The sequence below is a fragment of the Marmota monax genome, unplaced genomic scaffold, assembly GCF_021218885.2.
Source record: "Marmota monax isolate L192 unplaced genomic scaffold, Marmota_monax_Labrador192_F-V1.1 WCK01_AAM20220418_F8-fsc00036, whole genome shotgun sequence".
In the NCBI taxonomy this organism is placed as follows: Eukaryota; Metazoa; Chordata; class Mammalia; order Rodentia; family Sciuridae; genus Marmota; species Marmota monax.
This window is the reverse complement of record NW_026694491.1, coordinates 12,760,243-12,787,964: the sequence shown is the minus strand read 5'-3', so window position 1 is coordinate 12,787,964 and position 27,722 is coordinate 12,760,243. Positions and strand designations below refer to the sequence as shown.

Here is a 27,722-nt window from a genome sequence, read left to right as displayed (position 1 = left end):
AGGCCCCATTATCTGATTATTGACATTTATTCTAGTCAGAGAAGGAGAGAAGAAAACCTCAAAGGAGAAACAAAGGGAGTTTACCATCATCTGTGATACTTGCTTTTCTATAAATACTGACATTTCATATCTCAGTTCTTGTACATAATAAACAACCACATAATCTCAGTGACAAAAACAATAATTTACTTCTCATATCTATGCTGCACTGGGTGATGTTATAGTACAGTGGTATTTACTCATGTATTTGAAGACCGGCTGGTATTTGGTAGATATAGACTGGGCTCCACTAAGCAGCTCTGCCTCAAGTTGCAGATCTGCCTGCTCATTTCCACTTTAAAGGTGTTTAAACTGGGTTCCAAACTAAAAGAATGCAGGTATGCATAGAAAGTTGTTTTGAGGACACCATTAGCACAAGAGGGCATCTCCAACCACACAAGCACACTTTAGGTTCCCATGGGAAAATAATACCTAAAAAAAATCATTTGGTCAAAACAATTCATATGGCCCATTCCAAATGTAAGGTATTTGGAGGAAGGGGTCATGCTTTGCCTTTGTGAGAAAAACTTCAAAGTAACGTGTTAAAGTTGGAGAGGGATAAGAAAAATAGAGGCCAATAATATAATCAATCATATCACATCACATATAATTTAGATCACATCTAAAGCAAATGTGAAAAATGTCAATATTTGTTCATTTTGGTTTGTGCGTATGTGGATTTCTGTATTGCTTTTCTTCTTTTAAAATTACTTTAAAAATTTCAAATGAAATACTCTCTAATTTATTAATTATTATCAAGTAGTTTTATCCTTTCCAACTTTATATATTTTGAATAAATTTATATATCCCACTGTCTATCTATAAATTTTATTTACCTTTTGAAATAAAAGTGAAATGAACATATATTATTATTAATTATAATCACCATTCTGTGCAATGAACCACTAAAAATGCTTTCTCCTAACTGAAACTTTGTACCCTTAAATCAACAATTCCCCTATCCCCATCCACTTTCTCCTCCAACCTCTAGCAATTACTGTCCTAACTCTCTATTTCTCTGAATATTACCTATTTAGATTCCACATATGAGGTTACATGGTATTTGTCTTTCTATGCCTGGCTCATTTCACTTTGCATAGTGTTCTGTAGATTTATTCAATATTATATATTTCCACATTGCTAAGAGAATAGATTTTAAGTATTCTTATTACTAAAAAAAATGGTATGTGAAGTTATGGATATGCTAATTAGCTTGGTTTTATCATTCTATAATGTAAACATATAGCAAAACATGATGATGTATGCCACTTATATGTTATCATTTGTCAATTAAAAATAAAAATTTTAAAAATTGAATCATTACATTCTCTGTGAAATGGAACCTGCTCAGTTCTCCTCTACAGTTGTCCTCAATAATTTTTCTTCACATTGTATTGGCTAAAACACAGTTACATAGCCCCACATACATGCAAGCCAAGTTGGTTGAGAAATAGCCTATTTAGACATGTACCTGGGTTAAAGAAGTATTCTATGTTGGTAAGGTGTTGAACATTTGAATTTATTGACTTGGGGTGGTAATACTAAATCTTTACCAACATAGAATCTTTTTTTAATCCCAGGCACATGAATAGGCTTCTCCTCAACCTTGCTTGCATGTAGATAGGGTTATGAATTTGAGTTATAGCCAATAGATTATAAGTAAAAATTAAATTAACCACTACCAAATTAGGGATATCAACAATTTCAATTTCAGTCCTCTAATGGATGCAATTGATATCTATAGAGCGATAAAGTCAAAAGTAAGGAGCCTGGGTCCTGAATGGCTCTACTGATAATAACCAAGTGAGTAATAAAATTTTTATTGGTTTTCTCTGATATTTAAGCATATTTGTTATTAGCTTTTATCTTACATAATAACAGATCTATCCTAGTAATTATTTTGTAGATGCCATTCAGTAAATAGCATAATAAAAAATTAAATTGATTGCTAATATTACACTTTATTATGGTTTGGATCTGTAATGTACCCCTGCCAAAGATCATATTCTAAAGGCTTGGTGTTATGGTTTAAATATTAAGGACACCCAAAAGCTCATGTGTGAGACAATACAAGAAGCTGTACAGGTGAAATGTTTGGGTTATGGGAGCTTTAACCTAATCAATGCTTTAATCCGCTGATAAAGATTACCTGGGTGGTAACTGTAGAAAATAGGGTGTGGCTAGAGGAGATGGGTCACTGGGGACATGCCTTTGGGGTATGTATTTTGTGCTTGGTGCATTGAGCAATCTCTGCTTCCTCATTGTCCTGAATTGCTCTCCTCCACCACATCTTTCTTTATAGTGTTCTACCTCACTTCAAACCCAGATGAACTGAGACCTCCGAAACTATAAGTCCCAAATATTTTTCCTCTTCTAAAATTGTTCTCATCAAATCTTTTGGTCACAGCAAGGAAAAAAGTTGACTACAACTTTTGCTTACCATTCTGTGGCAATTCTTAGGAGGTGGTACAACCTTTAGGAGGTGGGCCTAGTTGGAAGAAGTAGGTCATTATGAGAAGACATTTTAAGGGTATATTTTGTCCATGGTCTCTTCCTCTGGTGCAGTCTCTTTCTTTTCTGTCTCTGTCTTTCTGTCTGCTTCCTGACTACCATGAAGTGAGCTGTATATTATGCTCCCTACCATAATGCTCTGCCTTACCACAGGCCCAGAATTAGAGAGCCACGTCACCACAGAGTGAAATCCATGAAACCATGAGAAAGAATAAATCTTTACTAAGCTCATATTCTCGGGTATTTTGACACAGGAACAGAAAGGTGACTGAAACAACATGTACCTGAACACAACACGTACCTAAAGAAAAAAGCAAGCTCTCTGTTAGGGAAAATGTCGGAACTTTGTCCATCTTTTTAGACACAGAAGCATGAGTGTCTCAATCTAGAATTATGTGGCAATAAGTTTAATAGTGTTTTATTAGGAATAATTAAAAATATATATGAAAATGAAAAAGCATATTCATTTGGTAAAATGTGTTTTCTTTAAGAAATGAAAGTTATAGGATTGAAAAATCAACAAACCTGATTACATGGAAAATCACTCAATAAATATTTACACAGTTTATATGCAGTTCTATTTAAAGTAAACACCAATTATGTAAAACACTTCTTTAGTTAATTGATTCAGTGTAATTGAGGTCACTGTTCAGTCATTTATAAAACTTTTATCACTAAATGTTTTTAAATATTTTATGAATCATGTAATTGCTTTGAATATTTTTTAAAGTACTATAGTTTATAATAGAAAATATACCTGCTATATAATGGGTCTCTCATAAAACCACGTTGATGAAGCTTTTAAAATAACTCTACTAACATTTAAATTTGGGAGTAGATATCAATAGATTTATTCTCAGAAGGAATAATCAAAATTTAGCCTTCATTTACAATCTTGAATTAAATGTAAAAAGATATTAAAATTTGAACACATATTGTATAGCTTTTAAAATTTCAGATATTATTGAAATGTAAATATTTCCAATAAAATCCAGATGGCTATGATTGCCGAGGATTTAGTTAATTACAATTATTTTTAATTCAAAATGTGTTCTTCATTGTAATTGATTTTAAATTACTTAATTTCTTTATGCATGATTTATGTCATTAACAAAACCAAGTTGCCACTAAGAAAATAATCCAAAGAATTAAGCTGTGATAAATTAACCTCTTAGGAATATATACCTATAAGCCATATCATTTCAAAATTAATGCAGCATTTTTAATATTTGACCTGGAGAGGAGAAATTGAATTTTAAAATTGCCTTTATCAATGTTTTATACCATAGTAATTGAAACAATAATTTAAAAAGAAGAAAATGCTTACTTATGGTCATTAATAAATTCATCTGAAATATTTAGTGCTAGTGCACACAAACCTGATCAAATCCTTCTTTTTCAGAAGTGAATTCTGATAGCCTGCCTGTGACGATTTTGAACACTTTTATTTCTAGATAGTAAATCTGGAAGGTGCCTGATGCATGAGATATTCCAGACATGCAGAGCATGCTGGGCCCATTCTTCTAATATCAGCTTTCTTCAAAGAGCTACTAGGACGTACAAACTGACTTTTCATGAAGTTTGACTGTGTTGTGACTCATTAATCCTAAACAGAATGGCAATGTTCATTTTGCTTCTTTAGCTCCTACAGTTCTTCTACTCAAATTCACTAGTTAAAAAGCTGGCCATTTCCCCTTTTTCAGGATTTGAAATTTTTTCATGTATTTCCTTGGCATGTACATATGAAATTTTTTACTTTTTCTGAATAATCTTTACTCTCTTTTCGTGGAATGCACAGAAAAGGACTTTATATTCACATAAAAATCTGAAGAACCCTTACCATGCTAAGTAAAGAAGGCAGTCTGGAAAGGCTGCATACTATATAATTCCACCTTTAGGACATTGTGGAAGTGGCAAACTCCAGAGATCATAGAACAGCGATTGTCAGAATCTTGTGGAGAGAAAGGGAAGTATCAATAGGTGGAACAGAGGGGAATTTTAGGGCAAAAACTATTCTGTATGCTATTGTAGTGCCTGATATGTAACATCATGCTTTTGTCATCCCTAGAAATGTACAATATAAACAGGGAATCCTAGGGTAAATTATGGGCTTTAATTAATAATAGTGATTCATCAGTTATAACATTCATGTTACTTAAATTAATGCAAGATGTTAGAATAGGGAAAATTATGTTTGGGGGAGTGGATGGGTATATGAGAAATGTATACTTTTTTTTTTTCTATAAACCCAAAACCTCTCTAAAAGTGATTTATTATAAAATTATTCTACAGAGTGAGAGAAGATATTTGCAATATATATTTTCAACAAAAATATGTTTAAAAAATTCCTTGTACTAGTAGTATAAAAAAGAAAACAGAACTCAATTTAAAATATGGAAGAAATGTGAAAGGGAGCTTCCAATCTAGGCAATCCAAATGGCTGATGGATATATGCTAAAAGTCCCCAGAATCATTAGTCATCAAGTCAATGTGAATTAAATATACAGAGGTGCATCTACATATATTGTGAAGGCCAAAATTAAAAACCTGACAATACAAAGTGAGGATGGAAAATAACTGTAACTCTCATATATTTTTAATATATTTGAAAAGGTTTTCTACTACCTGCTGAAGGTGTACTTGCACTTGCTATGACCCCACAATTCCAAACTTGAGAATGGAGCCAAATGAAAATGATATGAATATAAGTAAAAACATCTGCAAGAATATTCACAGTAGCATAATTTACAATGGACAAAAGCTGGAATCAGTCCAAATGCCCATCTACAATAGAAAGCATAAATTTGAATATAATTGTGATAAGATGCTTTATGCAATACTGAAAAATGAATAAGCTACTGAATATGTATATACACTTCATAAAATTATTACATAAAAATAAATCTAATTCAGACCAGACTGTCCCTCACCTAGAAACATTTAAGTGAAATCCCAGTTCTTTAAAATGGTTTTCAAGATCCCATAGAATATACACTGAGGCTTCCTCTCCTCCTCCTCTAAGCTCATCCTGTTTTAGCTACTCTGGCCTCATTTGCTGTCTTTGAAAAATGCCAAATGCACTCAATATTTTCAATCTATATTTTCAACAAACAATTTGTATCAAAAAAATTCCTCAGGATCTTTGTATTTGTTGATCTCTCTTTTGAAATACTACTTCTACAAATACCTGCATAACACACTTTCTTATTTCTTTCAGGGTTATGCTTACATATTACCAACTCATAATGAACTTTACTGACTATTCTTTTTTTAAATAATTTCTCACTATCAATATTTATTTCATTATAAGTGTCATTTTTACAGTTCTTAGCATATTTTATAGGATTTTGTTCACTGCCTGTTTCAGTCAGCTTTTTCTCTGCTTTGACTGAATGATCTGATCAAAACAACTGTAGAGGAAGAAAAGTTCATTTGAATGCTCACAGTTTCAGAGGTCTTAGTCCATAGAAGATTGTTTCCATTCCTTGGGACTCCAGGTGAGGAAGAATATCATGGCAGAAGAGTGTGGCAGAGGGAAGCAGCTCACATGGTGATCAGGAAGCAGAGAGAGAGGTTTCCACTCACCAGATACAAATATATATTCTATAGCCAAACCCTCAATAAACCACTTCCTCTAACCAAACTCCACCTGCCTCTAGTTACCACCCAGTTAATCTCCTCAGGGATTGATTAACTGATTAGGTTAAAACTATAGCCCAACCATTTTCTCCTCCAAACCTTCTTGCATTGTCTCACATGAGCTTTTGGGGGACACCACATCAAACCATAAAATTGCCATAACCCAAGTACCAGAAGAGTTTAAACCACATATTTAGGCTTAAATTAATAAAAGTTGGATAAATACTTGTGTCCATCAATTAACAACTAAAATTTTATTTGGATTGTCTGTAATTTTCAAAATGTGTTGTTCAAAAATGATAGACTAACATGGTAATTATAGTGATACTAATAATATTTGTGGTTTAGTTGGCTTTTTTTTTTTTTGCCACTGTGACTAAAAGACCTGACCAGCATAAATGTAGAGGAAGAAATGTTTATTTGGGGGTTCACAGTTTCATAGATCTTGATTTATAAATAGCAGATTCCATTCTTCAGGGCTTGAGGTGAGGCAGAGCGTCATGGCAGAAGAGTGTGGCAGAGAGAAGCAGCTTACCTGATGATCAGAAAGCAGAGAGAGATTTCCGCCTGCCAAATACAAATATATATTAAAAAGCCACTCCATTCTTGTTGTTCAAGAAGGATAGAGTAACAATTATAAATATAGTGATAATAATAACATATGATGCATATAGCATTTAGTGTAATAATTGTACATATAAACTATTTCAAGTCTATAAATTCATTTAATCCTCATAACAATAATAAGAGAGGTATAAATATTTCTGTGTATTTCCATTAAGAAAACCAAGGCAAAGACATGGTGGACTCTTTTCACAAGGCTAACAAGTGGGGGAGCTAATATAAATATCAAGTTAATTTGATTTCCAGAGTCCAACTGATGAATCATTAGGATTTATTGCCTTTCTTCATATTAGGAGATATTAGTTAATAAAAGAATAACACATACACAGGAAAATGATATATTTTTTATTAATTAGTTAAATAAGATTCTTATCTGTATTCAAATTATACAGAAAAGTGAAGAAGCAACATATTCTCATTTCAATGTGTGGCCCCATTAGCCTCATCATGGGTCCTTGCTATAGTGTGATACCTGCCACCAATACCTAAGTAAGGATTATATCAAATCCTTAGAGAAGTTAACTTTGGGCTTTTTTCAGAGGATGCTTAAGGTTCTGTCATTTCTCTTAATTTTTTACAGACACAAAATCCTAGCTAGATGTTTGCTTTCCAGTTCAATGCAAAGAGATACAATTCATAAATAATATAAAATAAAACAAATGTGCTAGAAGTTTTCACAAACATTTCCTTTAAAGCAGGACACATTAAATGAAGACCCAACACATGATCAAGAAAACTCCATGGACCAGGCTGATTTAACATTCAGCTTGCAAATGGGAGTGATACATCAGCTTAAATGAGCCAGACTAGGGTTTACCTGAAATTCTATTATTATGTAAACCACAATAGGACAGGGGACAAATGCCAGTTTTTGAAGATTACCATTGTCTTTTTCCTGAATACTTTCTTTTTTTAATTTCTTTTATTTTTCCCTCACTGAACATAATAGCATCATATAGCATATCAGAGGGATACCAAGTGGTTAAACAAACGATTTAACTTTTGTAGCTAAGCAAGCTCTTTAATGTATTTAATAATTTTAAGAAAATTCACTCAAGGTCTTTGCCCCAATTGTGGTCTGACTTCATTTACATGTGCTAGAGATAACCTTGGACTATGCAAGATAGAGATATATTACTCTATCATGTTAAAATTCACATATGCATAATTCAGTTCTAGTAAAGCAGTTCAGAAGTAATTTTAGACTCAGGCCTATTCTAAATTTCTTTCTTCCATCATCTCTAAAGAAAAAACCCATTGGAAAATGGTCTGGGTGGGATTTTGGACATATTTTTTAGACATGTTTTCAGCAGAAGGCAGCAGAGTAAAGGCAATATGATAGGTCATGTCACTTCCTGTGAATGACACATCCAGGATGCTTGACAAATCACCTGTAGACATTGTCAGAATTAGCCACATAGTACAACATCTAACTTCAAGGAAATTTGGTAAATGTAACCTGTATCCTGGAGGACCATGTAACCAGTAAAAGATAAGAGATGAGACAACAGGTTCTGTGGGAAAACTATTAGCTGCTGTCACAGTTGTTAAGATGGAATTACATGACACTTCATTTTAAAGACATCTCAAACAGAGTTTACTGTCTGTTAAGAGGATTGTATCATCGTTTGCTATTTCCTGCTGAGACCAACAGAAAGACAAACAATCAAGGAAAAGAGTTAAATTGCTTTGTTTTGCTTGTAAATGAGTACATAAATATTTTTACAACTTAAAATTAAAGAAAACAAGGAATTATTGGCAGATGTTGAGAATAACTGAAAGAGAATGCAATTGAAATAAAGAATGTATGGGGACACTCAGACCAGAGTCAGCAGGAAATAATTTCAAAAATAGAGCATTTCTCCAAAAAGATTTAGGAAATAAAGTAGGCACTATTATAAAAAGCTCTCACAATTATACATGGAAGGTAATTAGGTAATCTTCCATTAGACATTACTAATCAAAATCCTTTTTCATATGTAGGTTACTACAAGTGATGACATCAGGATATAAGAATTAGAAAGTTCAACTTCCTATGGCTTAACTACACAGATATATTTGTTTTTTGTTTTTTGTTTTTTTTTTTGTATCAAGAAACCCAGAAGTAGTCTAGCATTTCTATGATGTCATCAAAATTCAAACTCCTTTGTTTTTATCTTAATCTCCTTTGTTATGCATCTTTCAAATTTATGGTTTGATGGTTGTGTGATATTTGATAAATGAAGAAAGAAGAAAGGTTAGGGTGAACTGAAAAGGTTACACTTTTCTTGTTATGTATTTTAAAATTTATTATTCCAATAATACTCCTATTATTATTATTATTATTATTATTATTATTACTGTTGTTGTTGTTGTTACTTCCTATGGGTGAGAGATCAGTCAAGATTTTCTAGCATTTTGTACCATGATGGTGTAGTGTGGCCATCTTAAAAGGGTAGTTAGAAGATGAGAAATTACTGGAAAAGTAAAATATGTCTGACTTAGATGTAGAATGGCCAATGACAATGACTATTATAAGTACTGTTTTTTAAAGTCATTATAACAAACTATACATTTATACTCATTTTCAACAAAACTTTTTTTTTGTTTTTACTAATAGTGAGATAAAAGTATCTCTGAGTTATGTGCAGGAAAAAATATTTGACTCAGTAAATCCAATCCAAAATATTCAGAAAAAAATGCTCCAGAAAATTGCAAAGTCTATTATTTTTCAGTTAATAGCCACTCTCTATCCCTGTGCTGTGCACATACATATGCTTCCATTCTTTAGTCCATTAATATGAAGATTTGTCATGTGACCTTTCTTTGGCCTAATTGTAGCCAAAAAGGTACTTTGATATGCTCCCTTGAGAATTGTACATTTGACTTGCTTTCCCAGTGAAATGTTACTTGATAAGGGTGACCCAACACTTGAAATAGGATGAATGAATGTTCAGGCTTCTTCTCTAGTGTCCTGTCATTTACCCTGAGAGTATTACTAATCCGTTTTCCATTTGTTCAAAGATTAGAGACATGAAGAAAAACTACTTCAGCATATCTTTTGGTGCTAAGCCCAGGAGAACTCAGCCTAGAACCAGATCCAAGCTCACTTTCAAATGAGTAGGAAAGTAATAAATGATTTTGAAAATTGTAGAAAATTTGACGTTAACTGTTATGAAATATTGTTATGGCAATAGTTGACTAATGTTGGGGGTTGTTAAAACAACTAAAACACACATCCTTAAAAATTACTCTATTAAAAGTTACTTATTTAATTTCTCTAGACTTGTAATACATTCTGAAATCAGGAAATGTAAAGTGTCTATTTGCTTTCTCTGTAAGATTTGTTTAGCCGCATATGTGGTCCATAAAAATTTTACAGTTTTAAAAAAATCTATGTCTGCAAAAGATGTCGTTGGAATTTTGATAGGAATTATTTTGAATGTGAGATTGCACTGGGTAGTATGGACATGTTAAGGAATTTTGTTCCACTTCATTAACATGGGCTATCTTATTTATTTATTTATATCTTCTTTAATTTTTTCAATAATGCTTATAATTTTATGGCACAAGTTTTTTACCTCCTTAGTTATGTTTGTTTCTTTATATTTTTATTATTTTGATGCTATTATAAACAAGAGTTTCTTTTTATTTTCTTTCAGATAATTCACTATGTATAAAAATGTAGCTAAAGTATTTTCAAGCTATAGTATTTAAAACAGTATGATACTGATATAATAACAGATATGTAAACAGAATAGAGGTAAAGCCAAACATATAGAATCAACTTACCTTTGATTAGAATTCTAAAAAGTGTTATACAGATTTAATGCAATTTCTATTAAATTCTCAATGACATTTGTCATAGAACTAGAAAAAAGAAATCATGAGACTCACTTGGAAAAACAAGAGACCCAGAATAGCCAAAGCAATCCTTAGGAAGAAGAGTGAAGCAGGAGGCATCACAATACCAGACCTTAAACTATACTACAGAGCAACAGTAACAAAAATGGCATGGTACTGGCACCAAAATGGTACAGAAGAGTAGACCAATGGTACGGAAGAGAAGACAGGGAGAGAAATCCACATAAATATGATTATTTCATACTAGATAAAGGTGCCAAAAACATGCATTGGAGAAAAGTTAGCCTCTTCAACAAATGGTGATGGGAAAACTGAAAATTCATATGTAGTAGATTAAATTAAACCCCTTTCACCCTGCACAGAACTGAACTGGAAGTGGATTAAAGATTTAGACCCAAGCACAGAGACCTTGCGCCTAATAGAAGAAAAAGTAGGACAAAATATCCACCATGTTGGCTTAGGATATGACTTCCTTAACACAACTCCTAGAGCACAAGAAGTAAAATCAAGAATCAATAAATGGGATGGATTCAAACTAAAAAGCTCTTTCTCAGCAAAGGAAACAATGCATAATGTGAAGAGAGAGCCTACAGATGGGGAAAAAATCTTTAACATGCACACCACAGATAGAGTACTAATCTTCCAGATATACAAAGAACTCAAAAAACTTAACGCACACACAAAAACAAATAGCCCAATTAATAAATGGGCCAAGGAGCTGAACAAACACTTTTCAGAAGAGGATACACAATCAGTCAACAAATATATGAGAAAATGTTCAACATCTCTAGCAATTAGAGAAATGCAAATCAAAACTACTGTAAGAGTCCATCTCACTTCAGTCAGAATGGCAATTATCAGGAATACAAGCAATATTAAGTGTTAGCAATGATGAGGGGGAGAAGGTATACTCATGCATTGCTGGTGGGACTGCAAATTGGTGCAGCCACTCTGGAAAGCATTATGGAGATTCCTTGGAAAACCTGTAATGAAACCACCATTTGACCCAGCTACCCCACTCCTCGGTTTACCTAAAGGTCTTAAAAGCAGCATACTACATTGGCGAAGCCACATCAATGTCTATAGCAGCTCAATTCACAATAGCTAAATAATGGAATCAAACTAGATGGATAAAGAAAATGTGGTATCTGTACACAATGGAATATTACTCAGATACAAAGAAGAATAAAATTATATGACTTACAGGTAAATGAAGGGAGTTGGAGAATATCATGCTAAGTGAAATAAGCCAAACACCCAAAACCAAAGGCCAAATATTTTCTCTGAAAACGGATATTGATCCATAATGGGGGAGGGGAAATAAAGAGACTTTTTATTGTGCAGAAGGTAGTGAGGAGAGGGGAGGTGGTGTTGAGATGTAAATGACAGTGAGATGAGAGGGACATTATTACCCTATCTACATGTATGATTACACTATAGGTGTGACCCTGCACCATGTTCAGCCAGAGGAAGGAGAAGTTGTGTTCCATTTGTGTACAATGTACCAAATGCATTCTATAGTCCCATAAATTAAAAAATTAAAAATATAAAAAGAAAAATGTTGCCAAAATTACAATAAAATTACATTATGGGGGCAAAAAAAGAATATATATTAGAGAAAGAATGCTCTCTTCAATAAGTGGTATTTAGGAAAACTGGATCTCTACATTTAATAGATATTATATTCTAGACCATCCATGAAAATCTACTCAAGATGAATTAATGACTTAAACAAATGACTTTAAATCCTAAACTCCCAGAGGAAGACAAAGGAGACTAATGTATAATATTGATCTTGGCAATAGTATTTGGAAATGGCATTTAAAAAGGCAAGAGAAAGCAAATATAAACAAGTGTGACTACATCAAACTAAAAAACTTCTGCATAGAAAACAATCTATACAGAGGAAAGTCAACTAATGGAACTGTAGGAAATATTTGCAAACCATGTATTTCAAAATATGAAAGGAAAGCCTAGAATTTAACATCAACAACAAAAATGGTTAACAAATAGGCAAAAATTTACACAAACACTTCTCCAAAGAAGACACACAAGTGTCAAAAATATGTATAAAAATATTCAACATTACTAATCTTTGTAAAAATGAAAATAAGACTCATAATAAGAGATCCCCCATATCTATTAGGATGATGACTATTTTTAAAAAAGGCAATAGTATTTGAAAAAGATGGGGAGAAATTAACATCTTGTATGCTGTTTTGGGGAATGTAAATTAGTGCAGGCACTATGAAAAGCAGTATGGAAGTTTCCCCCCAAAATAAAAATAGTACTATCATATGATCCACAATACTACTTTTAGGCATTTACACAAAATAAATGAAATCAGGATCTCAGAGAGATATTTGCACAACCGTGTTCATTGCGGCATCATTCACAAGATTCAAGATAAGAACAAAAACCTAAATAATTTAATGTCTATCAATAGATAAAGCAAATGTGGTCTACAAATAATGGAAAATTATTCATCCTACAAATATAAGGAAATTCATCAATTTATAAGGAAATTCATAATGAATTAAGCTGAAGAATATTCTGCTAAGTAAATAAGTCATTTACTGAAGGATAAATATACATGATTCTATTTATAGAAGATATCCAAAGAAGTCATACTCAGAGAAGCAAAACAGAATGGTGGTTGTCAGATGCTGGGTAGAGAGGAAGAAATGCGGAGTTGCTATAATGGACATAAAGTTTCAGTTATATGATATGAATAAGTTCTAGAGGTCTGTTTTACAATCCTATAATGGTATACTGTATTGTACACAGTGTTGTATACAGTATACAATAAGCTATTGTATTGTAAAAATTATATAATACTCTATTGTATACTTCCACTTTGTTAAAAGGCTAGACGGTATGTTAAATGTTCTTACTAAAATAAAATTAAAAAAACAGTAAAAAGGAATTGTGTTAGCTATTGAAGATGCCTAACTTGTGATATCATTTCTATCAGAGTGCTATGTGTAATAGGTATTTGTTATTATTGCTCTTAATTGAATATTAACATACAGAGACCTAAATAAGGTGGCATTGCAAATGTCTGCATTCCCCACAAAATTCAATAATTTTGTTTAAACTTTGAGACTCATGAAAAAAGTTTACTTATAAAACTAAGAAATAAAATAGCAACCATTATATTTAAAAGTCATGATGTAGCCATTTGAAAATATTTGGACTTTACATATATCCACATGAAAATATTGCAAGTAGAAACCTGTAGCTACCAACAATTTAACATAACATGGCTAAAATGCATGTTAAAAATAAGGGTGATATTACATTTTATTCAAGTGGGAAAACCCAGGTTTGATACCAAGTGCAAGTCCCCTCATGAATGAATGGTCCTAAATAGTCTCCAATTCAGATTTTTTCTTTTGAACCTTCAAAAATTTTCTGTACTTGCAAGCTAACAAATTGGCCTGTCCTGAGTTTATAGATATTGATAAAAAACAAGAGACTCCTGGAGTAGTGTTGCATTTGTATTAACATATAGATTAATGGAATAGCATAGAGAATTCAGACATAAAGACATGCATATATGATTAATAGATTTCAACAAATGCACTGAGTTACATTAATAGAGAAAAAGTAGTTTTTGAAGCTATTACACTAGAACAACTAAATATCTTTTTAGGAAAAATATGAAACTAGTGTGTTGCTGGTGGGAATGGTAAATCAAGGTCCTCCAAATATCTGTTCCTTCATAATAGCAATTATATAACTAAAAAAGAAAGAAAGAAAAAAAAGTCAAAGTCAACTTTTTACAACGTCTGAAAATGAGCCACATTCATGGAGTATTCGTAAAAGGAAAATAACAAATTCTTTGTAAGGAAAGTGAGCTCTATTAAAAATTTGACCTATACCCACCTCTTTCTCTATCAACAGTAGCTTTGGAAACCAACAGTCTTACAATCATGATATATGTGATAACCAGACATCTAGCAGTCACTGGAGGGGGGCTTAAAAATTTTGAAGTTCAGAAAAGGTACTTCCCAAAAAGAAGTGTCATCCTCTGACAATCAGGAAGTACAAGTAGGAAGTAAAGGCTGAAACAGATGTGCTAACTGCTGGACTGATGGCTAAAGGCATGTTCCAACACCACACACACACACACACACACACGCACATCTTAATACAGTTTAAGAGAATTGGGTTCAAGGTATTTAAGGAAATCTCTCTCTTATTAGTATCTTACAATTTACATGACTGAACAAAAAGTTTTTGTGGTGATACAGGACAAGAAATATAGTTTACCAATAAAGTCACTAAGTAAATAAGAACAAAACCAAAAACAAACCATAACCAATAAAGGGGGTACAGAATATCTAAAATAATCTTAAAAAGAAAAAAAGAAAAAAAAAGCCATGTTAAAAGACTCGTGTTGCACAATTTGAATGCTTACTAGAGAGCAACGATTACACAGATGATATGGTATTTTTATTATTGTTTTTTCTTAATTATGCATGACAGTAAAATCCATATTGATAATATTACATAAGCATGGAATATATCTTATTCTAATTAGAACCCCATTATTCTGAGTGGGCATGATGGTGGGATTCAGTATGATTTTTGCATTAAGACTGACATCCCAAAGAGAGTGTGAGGTCCACTCTTTTAGCCCCATCTCTGTAAGACATTGCTTCCATCTTGGGGTACCTTACTATTATTTTGAGTTACCCCTGCTATTGCTGCCACCAACATTAGGTGCAGTATCATACATTGAGGGACACCAGCAGGGTCTGGATGCCCAAAACCAAGATGAGGTATAGACAATATGCATGGGTACTACAAGAATATAGGAAAGAAAAGGTATTATCTCAGATCCACAATGAAAGAAAGGAAGACACATAGACAACATGAAAAAAACAAGGCAGAAAAGTGCCCCAAACAAACTAGGATAGTATAATGACAGAACCCATGGACAGTGAAGTTGATGAAATGTCATAGAAGGAATTCAGAAGGTTCATAATTAAAATGATCTGTGAATTAAAGAATGACATAAATGAGCAAATACAGGCAAACATAGATCACTCCAACAAAGAGATAAGAGAGCAAATACAGGTAGCCAAAGATTACTTCAAAAAAGAGATAGAGACTGAAAAAAACAGTTAGAAATCCTTGAAATGAAGGATACAATAAATCAAATAAAAATCTCAATAGAAAGCATAAGCAAATGGACTAGATAACTTGGAAGAAAGAATGTCAGATAATGAAGACCAAGTATAAAATTTGGAAAATAAAGTTGATCACACAGTGAAGATAGTAAGAAACCATGAACAGAATATCCAAGAATTATGGGACAACATCAAAATACCCCAAATCTAATAGTTATGGGGGTAGAGGAAGGCACAGAGTTTCAAACCCAAGAAATGCACAATCTCTTCAATGAGATAATATCAGATAATTTCCCAAGCATGAAGAACAAATTGGAAAACCAAATACAAGAGGCTTACAGCACACCAAATATACAAAATTACAACAGACCTACACCAAGGCATATTATAATGAAAATGCCTAATATACAGAATAAGGATAGAATCTTAAAAGCTGCAAGAAAGAGGAATCAGATCACATATAGAGGGAGACCAATTCGTATCTCAGCACATTTTTCAACCCAGACCCTCAAAGCCAGAAGATTGTGGAACAACATATACCAAACTCTGAAAGAAAATGAATTCAGACCAAGAATCTTATATCTAGCAAAATAAACTTAGTTTTGATGATGAAATAAAAACCTTCAACGATAAACAAAAGTTCAAAGAATTTACAATGAGAAAGCCTGCACTACAGAACATCCTCAGCAAAATATTCCAAGAAGAGGAAATGAAAAACGATGATCAAAATCAGCAGAGGGAGGGATTACACAATAGGAAAATCTAATCAGAGGAGAAACCAAGTCACATTAAATACCAAAAATAAACAAGAATGGCTGGGAATACAAATTATGTCTCAATAATAACCCTGAATGTTAATGGCCTAAAATCACCAATCAAGAGACATACACTAGCAGAATTGGATGAAAAAACAAAACAAAAAAACAATATGCTGCCTCTAAGACACTCATAGCATAGGAAAAGATATCCACAGACTGAAGGTGAAGGTTGGGAAAAATCATCCCGCTCACATGGACTGCTGAAGCAAGCAGGTGTTTCCATCCTCATATCAAATAAAGTAGACTTCAGGTGAAAGTCAATCAAAAAAGATAAAGAAGGACACTACATACTGCTCAAGGGAACCATACACCAACAAGACTTAACAATTATAAATATATATGCCACAAACAATGGAGCAGCTATGTTCATCAAACAAACTCTTCTCAATTCAAGAGTCATATAGACTACCACACAATAATTTTGGGTGACTTTAATACACCTCTTTCATCACTATATAGATCTTTTAAACAAAAACTGAAGAAAGAATCTATATACTCAATAATACAATCAAAAACTTAGAATTAACTGATATATCTATATCTATCTATCTATATCTATATCTATCTATCTATATATATATATATATATATATATATATATATATATAATATTTAATCCTTCAATGAGAGAATACACTTTCTTTTCTATAATGACAGACAGCCCATAGATCCTTCTTTAAAATAGACCATATACTATGCCACAAAGCAACTCTTGGCAAATATAAAAATGTACAGATACTACCCTGCATACTATCAGAACACAATAGAATGAAATTAGAAATCAATGATAAAATAAGAAATAAAATTCACTCCAACACCTGGAGACGAAATGATATGCTACTGAATGAACAAAGGAGGAGATTAAAAAAATTTAGAGGTGAATGAGAACACAGATACAATATAATACAACATATTGAAATCTCTGGAACACTATGAAAGAATAAGCTTTTCTAAGAGGAAATTTCATTGCATGGAGTTCAATACTTGAAAGAAGAAAAAGTCAACAAATAAATAACCTAATATAACATTTCAAAGCCCTAGAAAAAGAAGAAGAAATCAACACTAAAAGTAGAAGACAGAAAATAATTAAAATCAGAGCTGAAATCAATGAAATTGAAACAAAAGAAACAATTGAAAAAATTGACAGAACAAAAAGCTGGTAATTTGAAAAACTAAATAAAATTGTCAGACCCTTAGCCTTGGTAACAAAGATAAGATGAGAGAAAAACTCAAATTACTAACTTACATAATGAAAAAGGAAATATCAAAACAGACACTATAGAAATACAGAAGATAATTAGAAATTATTTTGAAAACTTGTAATCCAATAAAATAGAAAATATCAAAGGTATTGACAAATTTCTTGTGTCATATAATTTGCCCAATTTAAATCAGGATGATAAACACAATTTAAACAGATTAATTTCAAGTGACAAAATAGAAGATGTCATTGAAACTCTACCAATCAAGAAAAACACAGGACAGGATGGATACACAGTGAAGTTCTACAAGACTACAAAAACTAACACCAATATTCTCCAACGTATTTCAGGAAATAGAAAAAGAGGCAGCACTTCCAAAATCATTCTATGAGGTCAATATCACCCTGATTCCAAAACCAGACAAAGACACTACAGAAAAAGAGAAGTTCAGACCAATATCTTCAATGAACATAGATGCAAAAATTCTCAATAAAATTCTAGCAAATTGAATACAAAAACATATCAAAAATATTGTTCACCATGATCAAGTGAGATTCATTCCAGGGATGCAAGTTTCGTTCAACATACGGAAATCAATAAATGTAATTAATCACATCAATAGATTTAAAGATAAGAATCATATGATCATCTTGATAGACACAGAAAAAGCATTTGACAAAATAGAGCATCCGAGACCGGAGGAGGAGCCCAGCCAGCTGCATGGCAGACCAGAGGAGGAGCCAGCATCGGCCACTGGGGTGCAGACTAGAGAAGGCACAGAATGCAGAGGCTTTGCTTGCAGGTCACCAGACCGAGCTCTGGACAAACACAAGGTCTCCCCAGCACCCCCCACCTCACCAAACACCTTACAAGGGAAACAGACGGAACCCATCTTGGAAAATCCCATCAACCCTTAAAACCCATCAACAGGTGGGCATGGCTACCAGCAGGGTTCTGCAGCTGATCAGGTTCCCAGTTTCCAACTCCCCCACCCTTAGCTGAGATAACTCAAAAATTTTCCCACAAGTTTTTTTTTTTTTTTTTTTTTGGGGGGGGGGTGTAGCTATCAACACAAAACAACAATTGTACAGGCACCTACCTGGTTTCCATCTCAGAGACTAGGGAGGCAACAGGTGGAAGCTCAAGTCCTCTCAAACTGGCTACATCCACCACCCTGAACACAGAGACTCAAGCTAGGAATATACAACGCCACCTACTGGAATAACAGAGTAACAGAGTTCTGTTCTGTTATCTACTGGATAACAGAGTTCTGAGAGACTTTTTTTTTTTTTTTTTTTTTGCTTTCATGTCTTCTCTCTCCTCATCCATTCATCCAGTCTCCTCTACCCTTCGCCCTCTGGTCCTCACAACCTCAACATATGTGAAACCAAGAATTGTTCATGAAATAGTACTTTAACAACTGTATCACCAGAATAATGTAATATAGAGGAATTGCATATGCCCCACCTCCCCCTTTTTTCTTTGTTATTTTTTTCTTTTTCCTTCTTACTCCCTCTATCCCACATTCAACCCTCTAACTGTTACTATTTATACATAGGGTAATTTTCTAAATACAGATAGGAGTTTAAATCTATATATTCTTCCATAAATTACCCATCTGTTGGTTACAGTTCTCCAAAGTTGCTAAGTTAGATTAACCCCATACCCTCACTCCTTTCCCCCTAAACATAACATCATATGTCTGAAATTCAGTTTTCTATATGCCACAAGAAATAGAATGTCTTTTATGAAACTAATAACTATATTTTTAAATAATAATTGAAGCCAACATCTGTAGGCATAGAGTCTAATTATAAATGTATTAATAATGAAAACTTGTGTTTAGATGATGTACTATTGAAATTGGGATCTGTTAACATTGTCTTTCTCCACAAAAGAGAGATTTTGGAACTATACAAGAGCAATATAAATATATAGGGGGAAAGTCATTAACCCAAAAGTTTCACAGAGCTGAAAGAAATGTGAGCAGTATGAAAAGACAAGGAAAGAAAGGACCACAAACAATGCAGGTCAATTCAACATTAGAAGAGGTAATATCTGCATCAGATGGAATGTCAGATAAAGTGTTAAGGATATACATGCTTCAGATGATCTGGAGTCTCAAGGAAGACATTAAACAGCAAAATCAGACAATGAAAGATCACTTTGACAATGAATTGCATAAACAAATCCAAGAAGCAAAAGTTCAACGCTACAGGGAGATAGAGTTATACAAAAAAAAAAAAAAAAAAACAGAAATCCTGGAAAGGAAGGAAATAATAAACCAAATTTAAAACTCAAATGAGAGTATTACCAATAGAGTAGAACACTTAGAAGATAGAACATCAGACAATGAAGAAAGTCTATCAACTTGAAAAGAACATAGATAGCTCAGCGAGACTGTTAAGAAACCATGAGCAGTTATCCAAGAAATATGGGATAACATAAAGAGACCAAACATAAGAGTTATTGGGATACAGGAAGGTATAGAGGTCCAAACCAAAGGAATAAGCAATATGTTCAATGAAATAATACTAGAAAACTTACCAGACTTGAAGAATGAAACAGAAATCCAAATCCTAGAAGCCTACAGGATGCCGAATGTGCAAAATCACAAGAGATCCACATCAAGACACATTATAATGAAGATGCCCAACATACAGAATAAGGAGAGAATTTTAAAAGCCACAAGAGAATGGAAGCAGATTACATTTAGGGGTAAACCAATCAGGTTAACGGCTGATCTTTCAACACAGACTCTGAAAGCTAGAAGATCCTGGAACAACATATTTCAAATGCTGAAAGGAAATGTGTTCCAACCAAGAATCATGTATCCAGTGAAATTAAGCTTCAGGATTGAAGATGAAATAAAAACCTTCCACGATAAACAAAAGTTAAAAGAATTTGCAGCTAGAAAACCAGCACTTCAAAACATGCTAGGCAAAACATTACATGAAGAGAAAATGAAAAATAACAATGAAAACCAACAGTGGGAAGTATTACAGTAAAGGAAAAACTAATCAAAGAGTAAAAACAAATCATGTTAAGTAACAAAAATATACAAATATGGCTGGAAGTACAAACCATATCTCAATAGTAACCCTAAATGTTAATGGCTTAAACTCACCAATCAAAAGACATAGGCTAGTAGACTAGATTAAAAAAAAAAGATCCAACAATATGCTGCCTAAAGGAGACTCAACTAATAGGAAAAGACATACACAGACTGAAGGTGAAAGGTTGGGAAAAATCATACCACTCACATGGACCTCGGAAGCAAGCAGGGGTGTCCATACTCATATCAAATAAAATAGACTTCAAGACAAACTTAATCAAAAGGAATAAAGAAGGACACTACATACTGCTCAAGGGAACCATACACCAACAAGATATAACAATCATTAATATATACGCCCCAAACAATGGTAAGCTACGTTCATCAAACAAACTCTTCTCAAGTTCAAGAGTCAAATAGACCACAATACAATAATCATGGGAGACTTTAACTCATCTCTCTCACCACTGGACAGATCTTCCAAACAAAAGTTGAATAAAGAAACTATAGAACTCAATAATACAATTAATAACTTAGACTTAATTGACATATTTAGAATATACCACCCAACGTCAGGCGGATACACTTTTTTTTTTTCTCAGCAGCATATGGATCCTTCTCAAAAATAGACCATATATTATGTCACAGGGCAAATCTTAGCAAATACAAAGGAGTAGAGATACTACCATGCATTTTATCTGATCATAATGGAATGAAATTGGAAATCAATGATAAAATAAGGAAGAAAAATTCCTACATCACATGAAGAATAAACAATATGCTACTGAATGAACAAAGGGTTACAGAAGACATCAAAGAGGAAATTAAAAATTTCTTAGAGGTAAATCTTTGGGACACCATGAAAACAGTACTAAGAGGAAAATTCATTTCATGGAATTCATTCCTTAAAAGAAGAAAAGCCAATAAATAAATGACCTCACACTACATCTCAAAGCCCTAGAAAAAGAAGAACAAATCAGCAGCAAATGCAGTAGAAGGCAAGAAATAATTAAAATCAGAGCTGAAATCAATGAAATCGAAATAAAAGAAACAATTGAAAAAATTGACAAAACTAAATTTAGTTCTTTGAAAAAATGTATTAAATAAGACTGATAGACCATTAGCCATGCTAACGAAGAGAAGAAGAGAGAGAACCCAAATTACTAGCTTATGGGAAGAAAAAGGCAACATCACAACAGAGACATCAGAAATACAGATAATTAGAAATTATTTTGAAACCCTATACTCTAATAAAATAGAAGATAGTGAAGGCATTGAAAAATTCCTTAAGTCATATGATTTGCCCAGATTGAGTCAGGAGTATATATACAATTTAAACAGATCAATATCAAGGGAGGAAATAGAAGAAGCCATCAAAAGATTACCAACTAAGAAAAGCCCAGGACTGGACGGATATACAACAGAGTTTTATAAGACCTTTAAAGAAGAACTAATACCAATACTCTTCAATCTATTTCAGGAAATAGAAAAAGAGGGAGTACTCCCAAATTCATTCTATGAGGCCAACATCACCCAGATTCCAAAACCAGATAAAGACACTTCAAAGAAAGAAAACTTCAGACCAATATCCCTAATGAATATAGATGCAAAAATCCTCAATAAAATTCTGGCAAATCGAATACAAAAACATATCAAAAAGATCGTGCACCATGACCAAGTAGGATTCATCCCAGGGATGCAAGCCTGGTTCAATATACGGAAATCAATAAATGTAATTCACCACATCAATAGACTTAAATATAAGAACCATATGATCATCTCGATAGATGCAGAAAAAGCATTCGACAAAATACAGCATCCTTTATGTTCAAAACTCTAGAAAAACTAGGGATAACAGGAACTTATCTCAACATTGTAAAAGCTATATATGCTAAGCCTCAGGCCAGCCTCATTCTAAATGGAGAAAAATTGAAGGCATTCCCTCTAATATCTGGATCAAGACAGGGATGCCCTCTCTCACCACTTCTATTCAACATAGTTCTGGAAACACTAGCCAGAGCAATTAGACAGATGAAAGAAATTAAAGGCATAAAGATAGGAAAAGAAGAACTTAAATTAGCACTATTTGCTGATGACATTATCCTATACCTACAGACCCAAAAAATACTACCAAGAAACCACGAGAACTAGTAAATGAATTCAGCAAAGTGGCAGGATATGAAATCAACACCCATAAATCAAAGGCATTCCTGTATATCAGTGATAAATTCTCTGAAATGGAAATGAGGACAACTACCTCATTCACAATATCCTCAAAAAAAAAAAAAAACCAAAACCTGGTAATCAACCTAACAAAAGAGGTGAAAGATCTATACATGAAAACTACAGAACCCTAAAGAGAGAAATAGAAGAAGACCTTAGAAGATGGAAGGATATACCTTGCTCATGGGTAGGCAGAATCAATATTATTAAAATGGCCATATTACCAAAAGCACTTTACAGATTCAATTAAATTCCGATCAAAATCCCAATGGCATTCCTTGCAGAAATAGAAAAAGCAATCATGAAATTCATCTGGAAAAATAAGAGACCCAGAATAGCTAAAGTAATTCTAAGCAGGAAGAGTGAAACAGGTGATATCGCGATACCAGATTTTAAATAATACTACAGAGCAATAATAACAAAAACAGCACGGTACTGGCACCAAAACAGGCTGGTAGACCAATGGTACAGAATAGAGGACACAGAGACCAATCCACAAAATTACAACTACCTTATATTAGACTAAGGTGCTAAAAGCATGCAATGGAGAAAGGATAGTATCTTCAACAAATGGTCTGGGAGAACTGGAAATCCATACGCAACAAAATTAAATTGAATCCCTTTCTATCACCATGCACAAAAGTTAACTCAGAATGGATCAAGGAGCTAGGAATCAAACCAGAGACTCTGCATCTAATAGAAGAAAAAGTTGGCCCTAATCTCCATCACGTGGCATTTATACACAATGGAATATTACTCAGCACTAAAAAATAGCAAGATCATGGCATTTGCAGGAAATGGATGGCATTAGAGCAGATTATGCTAAGTGAAGTTAGCCAATCCCTAAAAAACAAATGCCGAATGTCTTCTCTGATATAAGGGGGGTGACTCAAAATGGGATAGGAAAGAAGAGCATGAGAAGAAGATTACCACTAAATAGGAAAGAGAGGTGGGAGGGAAAAGGAGGGAGAAAGGGAATTGCACGGAAGATGAAAGGAGACCCTCATCATTATACAGAATACAAGTATGATGTTGTGAGGAGAAAAAAAAAGTATGTCACATTAGATTGGGTAGAGAGAAGGGATGGGAGAGGAGGGGAGGGGAAGAGGGGATAGGAAGGGTAGCAGAATAAAATAGACATTATTATTGCTGTATGTATATGGGTGACTGTATGACCAATGTGATTCTGCAACCTGTACAATCAGAAAAATGAGAAATTATACCTCATTTGATTCAAATGTATGAATTGTCAAGATCATTGTACTGTCATGTGTAACTAATAAAAAATACAGCATCCCTTTATGTTCAAAACACTAGAAAAATTAGAGATAATAGGAACATATCTCAATATCATAAAGGCTATCTATGCTACATCCCAGGCAAACATGATTCTAAATGAAGAAAAATTGAAAGCATTCCCATTAAAAACTGGAACAAGAAAGGAATTCCCTCTTTCATGACTTCTATTTAACATAGTTCTTGAAACACTGGCCAGAGCAATTAGACATATGAAAGAAATTAAAGGGATACCCATAGGAAAAGAAGAACTCAAATTGGCACTATTTGCTAATGATACAGAAAACTTCTAGAACTAGTAAATGAATTCAGCAAAGTAGCAGGATACAAAATCAACACCCGTAAATCGCATTTCTGTATATCAGTGACAAATCCTCAGAAAGGGAAAAGCCTCAAAAACAAACAAAAACCTTAGGAATCTACTTAAAGAAAGAGGTGAAAGATCTATATAATGAAAATTACAGAAATCTAAATAAAGAAATCAAAGAAGACTTTAGAAGATGGAAAGATCTACCTTGCTTTTGGATAGGCAGAATTAATACTGTCAAAATGACCATACTTCCAGAAGCAATATAGAGATTCAATGCAATTCCAATCAAATCTCAATGATATTCCTCATAGAAACAGAAAAAGTAATCATGAAACTCATCTGGAAAATAAGGGACCCAGAATTGCTAAAGCAATCTTTAGCAGAAAGAGTGAAGCAGGTGGCATCACTATACCAGACTTTAAACTATACTACAGAGCAATAGTAACAAGAACAGCAAGGTATTGACACCAAAACAGACTGGTAGACCAGTGGTACATAACAGAGGTCGCAGAGACTAACCCACAAAATTATAATTATCTTATATTAGACAAAGGTGCCAAAAACATGCACTGGAGAAACGATAGCCTCTTTAACAAATGGTTCTGGGAAAACTGGAAATCCATATGCAACAAAATGAAATAAAATCCCACATCTCTCACCATGTACAAAACTCAACTCAAAATGGATCAAGGACTTAGGAATAAAATCAGAGACCCTGCATCTAATAGAAAAAAATAATAGGCCCTAATCTTCATCATGTGGGATTAGGCCCCAAGTTTCTTAATAAGACTCCTTTGGCCCAAGAATTAAAATCAAGAGTCAATAAATGGGATGAACCTCAAACTAAAAAGTTTCTTCTCGGCAAAAGAAACAATCTGTGAGGTAAATAGAGAGCCTATATCTTGGGAGCAAATTTTTACTCCTCACACATCAGGTAGAGCACCAATCTCTAGTGTCTATAAAGAACTCAAAAAGCTAAGCACCAAAAAACAAATAAACAAATCAATAAATGGGCCAAGGATCTGAACAGACACTTTTCAGAAGAAGATATACAATCAATCAACAAATGTATTTAAAAAAGTTCATAATTGCTAACAATTATAGAAATGCAAATTAATACCACTCTAAGATTTCATCTCACTCCAGTCAGAATTGTAACTATTATGAAGACAGATAAGTGTTCACGAGGATGTTGGAAAAAAGGTACACTCATACACTGCTGGTGGGACTGCAATTGCTGCAGCCAATATGGAGAGCAGTATGTATATTTCTTGGAAAATTGGGAATGGAACGACCATTTGACCCTGCTATCCCTCTCCTTGGTCTACACCCACAGAACTTAAAAAACGCATACTACAGGGACACAGCTACATAAATGTTTATTTCAGCACAATTCACAATAGCTAAACTGTGGAATCAACCTAGATGCCCTTCAATAGACGAATGGATTAAAAAAAATTGGCATATATACACAATGGAATGTTACTCAGCAATAAAAGAGAATAAAATCATGATATTTGCAGGTAAATGGATGGAGTTAGAGAAGGTAATGCTAAGTGAAGTTAGCCAATCCCCAAAAAACAAAGGCCGAATGTTTTCTCTGATATAATGAAGCTGATTCATAGCGGGATAGGGAGAGGGAGAAGACATGAATTGGTATGAATATACTTTGTATGCAACCAGAGATATGAAAAATTGTTCTCTATATGTGTAATAAGAATTGTAATGCATTCCACTGTCATATATAAATGAATAAATAAAATATAAAGAAATCTTTAAAAAATGAAAAATCAAGTCATAGATAGGAACATATATATATTTTCCTACATATATAGGAATATAGGAATATATATATGTATATATATATATATATATATATATATACACACACACACACACACACACAAACACACACACACACACACTTATTTGTCTTTTAAACACAACACAGTAGCTTTTAAAAATAAATAACAAAGAAAAAGCAAAGAAATATGTCAAAAAATGTAACAAGTTACATCACAAAGAAGCTATATAAATGGCCACAAATCACATGAAAGCATTTTCAAATTTTGTTGTGGTTTTCATATAAAGTTTTCCCCAAAAACTAATGCTGAAGGCTTGGTCCATAGTGCACAGAGATGGGGCCTCTTGTATCACAAGACCTGTAAATTCACTAATGAATTAATTTATAGGATGGAGTAATGATTTTAATGGACTATTGGGAGGTGATGGAAACTGCAGGAGATGGGACCTAGTTAGTGGAAGTCGGTCACTGTGGGTGTGCCCTGAAAGGGTATTTCTTGTGCGTGGCCCTTCCATTCTTTCTCTCTGCTCCCTGGCTGCCATGAGCTGATCAGTTTTCCTCTGCCACACTCATCCACCATGATGTCCTGCTCTGCCTCAGGCTCGAAGCAATGGAATCATGAACTGAAGATTCAGTCAAGCATGGACTGAAACCTCTGCATCCATGAGTCAAAATATATTTTTTTTCTTTGTTTTTCATAGATACTTGTCACAGTGATGAAAAGCTGGTTTGCACAACTTCACTACTCATTAATGATCTGTACCTTAGCACAAAGAAGTAGTTCTATCCACACATTATTTTGACTAAAATCAGAAAAAACTCAATAGTACCTATTATAAGAGATGTAGAAGAACAACAACTCTCAAACAGTGAAAGGAAGGCAAAATGATGTAACTACTTTGGCATGCAGTTGGGAGGCTTCCATAAAGTTAAACACACATATACAAATATATATATTTGACGTGTGTATTCATGACCCATCCAATCCACTGTTAGGCCTTTCCTCAAAAGAATAAAACCATAATTTGCCTATGAAGGGTTGTACTCCAATGTTTATATTAGGTTTATTAAGTATAGTACAATTTGGAAGACAATGTTTGCTGAGAGGAAAATTCCAAACCCATTTTGGTGTATCTATCCATTCAATGGAATCCTATTCAGCAATTAAAAAGAAACAAAATTTGATGCATAAATAAATCAAGAAATATTATATTGTTCAC

At 33.4% G+C, this 27,722-nt stretch overlaps 1 protein-coding gene across 2 annotated transcripts in view; it reads right to left on the bottom strand.

Moving 5' to 3' along the window:
• The window catches only part of Mgat4c (MGAT4 family member C), a 794,840-nt gene that overhangs the window by 513,677 nt on the left and 253,441 nt on the right, over positions 1-27,722 (bottom strand). Inside the window, exon 4 of one of the 2 annotated variants that reach the window (XM_058571319.1) lies at positions 6,725-6,756. The exons of the other annotated variant lie outside the window; for it this stretch is intronic. The gene's annotated coding sequence lies outside the window, so the exon portion shown is untranslated. The remainder of the gene's footprint in view (positions 1-6,724; positions 6,757-27,722) is intronic. 2 annotated transcript variants of the gene reach the window in all.